This window comes from Aotus nancymaae, unplaced genomic scaffold (genome assembly GCF_030222135.1).
Source record: "Aotus nancymaae isolate 86718 unplaced genomic scaffold, 86718_ANA_hifiasm-v0.15.2.pri h1tg000028l, whole genome shotgun sequence".
In the NCBI taxonomy this organism is placed as follows: domain Eukaryota; kingdom Metazoa; phylum Chordata; class Mammalia; order Primates; family Aotidae; genus Aotus; species Aotus nancymaae.
Genome location: NW_026988441.1, coordinates 17781205 through 17789412, shown reverse-complemented (window position 1 = coordinate 17789412; position 8208 = coordinate 17781205).

Sequence of the window (8208 nt, the reverse complement as noted above, 5' to 3'; positions counted from 1 at the left end):
TGTAATCTCAGCACTTTGGGAGGCTGAGGCTGGCGGATGGCTTCAGCCCACGAGTTCGAGATCAGCCTCAGCAACACAGCGAGACCCAGTCTCTACAAAAAATACAAAAATTAGGCAGACATGATGGCATGCGCCTGTAGTCCCATCTGCTCCGGAGGCTGAGGTGGCAGGATAGTTTGAGCCCAGGAGGTGGAGTTTGCAGTGAGCTGAGATTGCACCATTGCACTCCATCCTGGGCGACAAAGTGAGACCCCGTCTCAAGACAACAACAACAAGGACCTGAACTCAGGTTCACTCAGACTTTCCCCACCCAGCTCCTGGACCCACCAGAATTCAACGCAGGCTCACAGAGCACCTCTGTGTGCCAGGCCTTTGCTGGGCCCCAGAGACACAGCAGTGCCCAAAAAAAATCACCCTCTGACCTCCCAGAGCTGGCATTCTGCGGAAGAGATAGACAGCGATCAGAAAGGCGAGCAAACACGTGACCGCAGATCAGATAGTGAAGGAACCGCAGCGAATGCGAGGTCAGGCAGTGCTGGATCAGGCTGCCATTTCAGAAAGAGAAGTCCCTTGAGCTAAGAATGGAAGGAAGTAAGGGAGGGAGCTCTGTGGGTTCCTGGGGAATGTGGGTCCAGGGAGACCAAAATCAAGCGTAAAGGCCTCTAGAGAGAATGTACTTGTTACGTTCATGGAACAAGAAGGAAAGAAGCATGTTTGAGTGAGTGATGGAGCCGGAGTAGTTGCCCAGGGAAGCTCGAGTGTGGACGGCCTTGTAGGCCACAGGCAGGACTGGACCTTTTTGTTTGTTTGTTTGTTTTGAGACAGAGTCTCGCTCTGTGGCCCAGGCTGGAGTGCAGTTGCACAGTCTCAGCTCACTGCAGCCTCCGCCTCCCGGGTTCAGCCTCTGCCTCCCGGGTTCAAGCGGTTCAAGCACGCATCACCACCCTGGCTAATTTTTGTAATTTTAGTAGAGATGGGGTTTCTCCATGTTGGCCAGGCTGGTCTTGAACTCCTGACCTGAGGTGATCCACCTGCCTCAGCCTCCCAAAGTGCTGGGATTACAGGTGTGAGCCACCCTGCCCAGCAATGGAATTTAATCCTAGTATTTTATTTTTTATTATTTTTTGAGACGGAGACTTGCTCTGTCTGTCACTCAGGCTAGAGTCCAGTGGCACTATCTCAGCTCACCACAACCTCCGCCTCCTGGGTTCAAGCGATTCTCCTGCCTCCGCCTCTCAAGTAGCTGGGATTATAGGCGCCTGCCACCACCACGCCCAGCTAATTTTTGTATTTTAGTAGAGACAGGAATTCACCATGTTGGCCAGGCTGGTCTCGAACTCCTGAGCTCAAGTGATCTGCCAGCCTCACCTGCCAAAGTGCTGGGATTACAGGCGTGAACCACCTTGCCCAGCTGGGATTTGGACTTTCAAAGAGCGCATTGAGAAACCGCTGACAGAGTGAGCTCGGAGGGGTGTGATGGGGGGCTTCAGGCTTCAGAGGCCAGCTGGCAGCTGTGTGGACGGTGAGCACAGGCCGTCAGTGGAGACACGGACTGGGCTTGGGAGGCCCTGGCCATTGTCCAAGAGAGGAAGTGGAGATGGGGAGAGGGGTGGGCTCAGGACCCATTTTGGAGGAGGAACTGACAGGACTCATCTGAGGAGTCAAATGTGACTCCAGCCACTTTGTTAAGAGGTCAAAGAAAGTGGGAGGGGCCGGTTCGGTGGAGAAAGCAAGAGTGATCTACTCTGGCCAAGTTCAGGCCTGGGGAGGCCAAGCCAAGGAAAAGTCAAAGCCCATAACACAGTTTAATCCTAGTATTTTTTTTTTTTCTTTTTTGAGAAGGAGTCTCACTCTGTCGCCCAGGCTAGCATCTAGTGGCGAGATCTCAGCTCACTGCAACCTCTGCCTCCTGGGTTCAAGCGATTCTCATGCCTCAGCCTCCCAAGTAGCTGGGATTACAGATGTGCACCACCACGCCCAGCTAACTTTTGTATTTTAGTAGAGCCAGGGTTTCACCATGTTGGCCAGGCTGGTCTCAAACTCCTGACCTCAAGTGATCTGCCAGCCTCGGCCTCCCAAAGTTCTAGGATTACAGGTGTGAACCACTCGCTGCTGACTCAGAGAGATGGGGGCAGATGCTGAGATGATGTCTGCCAAGGCAGGAAGGGAGGTAAGAAGGTCTCACGGCCTCACGTGCCAGGAGGGCTGGGCCACCATGTGCGGGAGGGAGGACACCCAGGCACCAGGCCATGGTCATGACATGGGCCTCTTTGTCCCTCCCCGTCTGCCAACCTCCTGAGTCACTCCTGATGGAGATGACCCATCTGTCCCTGGCCCGCCTCCCACCCTGTCCCTGGGACGGTGCCTGGGGCAGGCGGCTCCATTATCCTACTTGATGAAAGAGCTTCCACCCAGCACTGGCCACTCCAGAGCCTCCTCCCCGGGTGGCTCATGATGCACGGCCCGGCTCTTGCGACAGGCCAGGGGTGGAGACACACTGCACTGCTGAGAAGTGCTTTCTAGGAGTTCAAAACCAGGCAACAGAGCAAGACGTTGTATGCAGGAAAAAAATGTTTAAAAATAAGCCGAGCACAGTGGCTGTTGGAAACAGATGCTGGGTGCCGCAAAGAAAAATCAGCACTGAGACAAAGGATCTCTCAGCTAAGCAATTTTTACTTTTTTACTTCCTGTCTGGCAGGAAGGGTACCCTCGCTAGCCATCTTGCCATGAGAGTATAACGAACAAAGGAAAAGCAGACATATTTATCCCTAACGCCTTTGGGGCCGTCCTTACTGCTGTGTCTGATCTCGGTTTGCTGGAGTCAGACCTCACAATTTAAACTAAAACCCAGTTGGCTAATAACTTACAGCTTTTCTAACCAGGTAAAAGCAATGGCAAGCTGGGACATGCCTGTGAGCACGTTCAGCACAGATACCTTGGTTAAAGTACAAGGACATAGAATGTACTACGTGGCTGTAAGCATGGCATATCTGTCAGCTACGTAGGATAGGGCTTAACAAAGAGTTATTAGCACACTTATGGTTTATTCTTTAACAAGAAAGAAAACTTTAAAGAGGATCTTTCCTACTTCCCACAGTGGTGCATGCTGTAGTCCCACCTGCCTGGGAGGCTGAGGCAGGATGATGGCTTGAGCCCAGGAGTTTGAGTCTGCAGTGAGCTGTGATTGTACTCCAGCCTGGGAAACAGAGTAAGACTCAGTTGCTAAAAAAGAAAAAAAAAGGCTGAGTGCAGTGTCTCATGTCTGTAATCCCAGCACTTTGGGAGGCCTAGGCGGGCAGATCACCTGAGGTCAGGAGCTCGAGACCAGCTTGACCAACATGGCAAAACCTCATCTCTACTAAAAATACAAAAATTAGCCAGGTGTGGTGATGCACACCTGTAGTCCCAGCTACTTGGAAGGCTGAGGCAGGAGAATCACTTGAACTCAGGAGGCGGAGGTTGCAGTGAGCTGAGATGGCACCATTACACTCCAGCCTGGGCAACAGAGCCAGACTCCATTTCAAATAAATAAATAAACAAATAAGAGAAGAAAAAGAAAAAAAGGAGAGGGAAATAGCCAAGCCTCTTTCTTTCTCCACTCTTGCTCTCAACTCCAGGCTGCTCCTTAAACAGGAGGTGACAACCACACCTCACAAATTTAAAAAAAATGTCTTAATTTTGAAATAATTATCACAGGAAGTTGCAAAGATAGAACAGAGAAGTCTGGCAGCAGCTGAGCTGAACACCCCTTCCCACCCTAGAGCTCCGCCTGCCTGGGGAGCGGGGAGGAAATGACAGTTTAGTCCCAAAGGGCCTCGCTGTGAAGCTCAGGCTGGGGCTGAGTAGCCAGAGGTGCGTGAATGAATGTCTCCAGGGAGTGCTGGGTCAGCAGGGCACGTGACAATGTCTGGAATAATGACAGCTCACTTTTACGGAGAGCCCGCTCCACAGTAGCCACCGTGCAAAGTGCTGTAGGGGCTGGGGACCTGTCACAGCATAGCCCTGAAGTCGTAGCAGCAATCTGATTACCACTCTGGGAGGGGAAACTGAGGCAATGTCACAGCGGATTCATGGCAGAACTGGGACTGGAACCCAGGTCGCTTTACTGCATGCTTGTCCTGGGATGTGCGGGCTGCTGAGTGTGTCGCATGTGTGCTGTCTGTCGCTAGCCCTGTGAGGAAGCCACTATCATTGTTCTCGTCTTATTACTGTCCTGGGCAGGGGTCAGGGGCGAGGGGGACACAGCCAGGCTGGGTGCGGCCACCCAGGGCTCACAGGGACTCTGTTAGTTGCCTGGTTTCACTGCTTCCCTGGCAAGGGGCTGACAGTCAAGTCACCAAAAAAGACCAGTGACCTGTTTGGAGAAAAGGGGGAAGGAGAAGGGAAAGCGCAGAGACTGCGTTCTCAGGGGTCCCGCTCCTCCTCCCTTGCCTTCTCCATGCAGCCCTTGGCCTCTGAAATCAAGACACATCCACAAGCCCGTGGTCCCATCTCCTCCTGTTACAAGACTATGAGCCACGCCTGGCGCTGTGGCCTGCAGAAACCGCAACTTCTCCTCCTAGGTGAGGAGCAGGGATTCAAGTCCCAAAGGGTCCCCTGCCTGATACCTCTGGGGCCTGGTCACCTGGCCTGGAGTCCCGCATTGAGATTGCTGGGATTAAAAAAAAAAAATTATGGCCAGGTGCAGTGACTTGTGCCTGTAATTCTAGCATCTTGGAAGCCTGAGGCAGCGGATCGCTTGAAGCCAGGAGTTCGAGACCAGAATGGGCAATGTAGAGAATCCCCAACTCAACAAAAAATAAAAAATAAATTAGCTGGGTGGCACCTGTAGTTCTAGTTACTCGAGTGTCTGAGGATCGCTTGAGCCCACCTCCAGTTCAAGGCTGCAAAAAAAAAAATTTGTTTTTATTTTATTTTGAAATAAGTATAGATTCACAGAAAGTTGCAAAGATAGAACAGAGAAGTCTGGTGCGCTCTTCACCCAGCGTGCCCTGATGGTTACTTTTTAAATCATTCAGGTCAATATCAAAACCAGGAATTTGACATTGATATAATGTGTGTGTACAGCTCTATGACATTTTATCACATCTAGATGAATATAACCACCACTGCAATCCAGATACAGAATTATTCTGTTACTACAAAGACCTCCCTCATGCTACGCCCTTCAGAGTCATACACTTTTCCCACCATCCCTGGCAACTTTTCATCTTCTCCACCTCTATCATTTTGTTATTTCAAAAATGTTACGACCAGGCACGGTGGCTTACACCTGTAATCCCAGAGAGCAGGTGGATCACTTGAGGTCAGGAGTTCGAGACCAGCCTGGCCAACATGGTGAAACCCTGTCTCTACTAAAATACAAAAATTAGCCAGGCCTGGTGGTGGCAGGTGCCTGTAATCCCAGCTATTAAGAAGCTGAAGCAGGAGAATCATTTGAACCTGGGAGGCAGAGGTTGCAGCGAGTTGAGATCCTGCAACTGCACTCCAGCCTGAGCAACAGGGTGAAACTCCGTCTCAAAAAACAAACAAAAAGAATGTTACGACACATGTGATCCTTGGAGACTGGTTTTTCTTCACTTTCTGTACCGCTCTTCAGAATTATCCAAGTTGTCGCCCGTATCCTATTCACAGCTCACTCCTTTCTACTGCTGCGTAGTACTCCATGGCATGGACGTATCATAATCTGTTAAGCAACTCACCTGTGGAAGGAGGCATTGGATGTTTCCAGTTTTGTTTTGTTTCTTTTTGAGACGGGGTCTCACTCTTGTTGCCCAGGCTAGAATGCAGTGGTGCAATCTCAGCTCACTGCAACCTCTGCCTCCCAAGTTCAAGCAGTTCTCCTGCCTCAGCCTCCCGAGTAGCTGGGATTACAGGCATGCGCCACCACACCCAGATAATTTTGTATTTTTAGTAGAGATGGGGTTTTACCATCTTGGCCAGGCTGGTCTTGAACTCTTGACCTCAGGTGATCGCCTGCCTTGGCCTCCCAAAGTGCTGGGATTACAGGCGTGAGCCACCGCGCCCGGCTGTTTCTAGTTTTCGGCTATTACAAATAAAGCTGCTATGAATAATTGTGAGCAGGTTTTTGTGTGGCCATACGTTTTCATTTCTTGAGGATAAAATGCCCAGGAGTGCAATTGCTGTCATCTGGTAGGTATATTTTGTTTAGTTTTTCAGGAAACTGACAAACTCTTTTCCAGAGTAGCCGGATCATTTTGCATTCCCACCGACCCCGTGTGAATGATTCAAGTTCACGGCATCCTCACCAGCCTTAGGCGTTGTCATCATTGGTTTTTTAATTTTAGCTGTTCTAAAGTGATATCTTGTCATGGGTTTCAATTTGCATTTCACTAGTGGCTGGTGATGTGGGACATCTTTTCATGTGCTTATTTGCCTTCTGTGTACCTTCTTCAGGAATATGTGTCTTCATGTCTTTTGCCTATTTTCTAATTGAACTGGTTTTTATTTATTTAGAGACAGAATCTCCATCTGTCACCCAGGCTGGAGTGTAGCTGGATCGAGGCTCACTGAAACCTCCGCCCCCTAGGCTCAGGTGACTCTCCTGTCTCAGCTTCCTGAAAAGCTGGGATTATAGGCACACACCACCACGCCCTGCTAATTTTTGTATTTTGAGTAGAGATAGGGTTTCGCCATGTTGGCCAGGCTGGTCTCGAACTCCCGACCTCGGTGATCCGCCTGCCTCAGTCTCCCAAAATGCTGGATTACAGGTGTGAGCCATCGCGCCCAGCCTGGTTTTTACTATATACACATGATATACATACACCACACACATATACACACACACACTATGTAATGTAAAGCTGTCATATATTACATATATACTACATATATAACAGCTTTGCTGAGATATAATTCACATGCCACAAAACACACCCATGTGGAATGTCCAGTTGAATGGTCTTGAGTCTATTCACTGAGTTTTACAACCATCACCACAACCAGTTTTAGAACATTTCATCACCCCCAGAATAATCTCGTGCCCATGAGCAGTCACTCCTCATTTCCTCTCGCATTCCCCACCCACCCCAGCCCTATGCAACCACTAAATCTACTTCTGTCTCTACAGATTTGCCTTTTCTGAATATTTCATATGAATGGAATCACACAATACGTAACATTCTGTGACTGGCTTCTTTCACTTAATGTTTTCAAAGTTTATCCGTTGCTGGGTGCGGTGGCTCATACCTGTAATCCCAGCACTTTGGGAGGCCAAGGTGGGTGGATCCCCTGAGGTCAGGAGTTCAGGACCAGCCTGGCCAACATGGTAAAACCCTGTCTCTACTAACAATAAGAAAAATTAGCTGAATGTGGTGGTGTGCAGCTGTAATCCCAGTTACTCAGGAGGTTGAGGCAGGAGAATCGCTTGAACCCGGGGGCAGAGGTTGCAGTGAGCCAAGATCATGCTACTGCACTCCAGCCTGGGCAACAAGAGTGAAACTCTATCTCAAAAAATAAAGAAAAACTTCATCCATGTTATAGCACCTATCAGTACCTCATTCCTTTTTATCATCAAATAATTTTTTTTTTTTTTTTTTTTTTTTTAAGACAGAGCCTCCTTCTGTCGCCAGGCTGGAGTGCAGTGGCGTGATCTCGGCTTACTGCAACCTCTGACTCCCAGGTTCAAGCGATTCTCCTGCTTCAGCCTCCAGAGTAGCTGGGATTACAGGTGTACATCACTACACCCAGCTCATGTTTTATATTTTTAGTAGAGACGGGGTTTTGCCATATTGGCCAGGAGGGTCTCAAACTCCTGACCTCATGTGATCCACCCACCTCGGCCTCCCAAAGTGCTGGGATTACAGGCGTGAGCCACTGCACCTGACCAAGATATCTTTTTCCTTCTCGATATCTGTGTGCTCCTCCCTCAGCCCTTGGGGGCTGCTGAAGCTTCAGTGCAGGTGGTCAGATTCCCCATCATTCATGCCTGTGATGGAAAGTGGTGGAAGTGGTAGGAACTGGACGGTGTCACTAAACTACAAATACTTTCAGGTGGGCCTGTGCCTTTTTCAGCGAGCTGGCGGTCCTCCTGCTTGGCTTGAGTCATTCACATTTCCTGAGAGCGGGTAAAGGGGGAGTTGCAGAGGAGCCCGTTCTGATCTGATATTGCAAACCCATGCACGGAAAGGAATAACTGCTGTAGATATTCTAGTCTTCCAATCTGACTCCAAGCCCGCATCCCCTCCA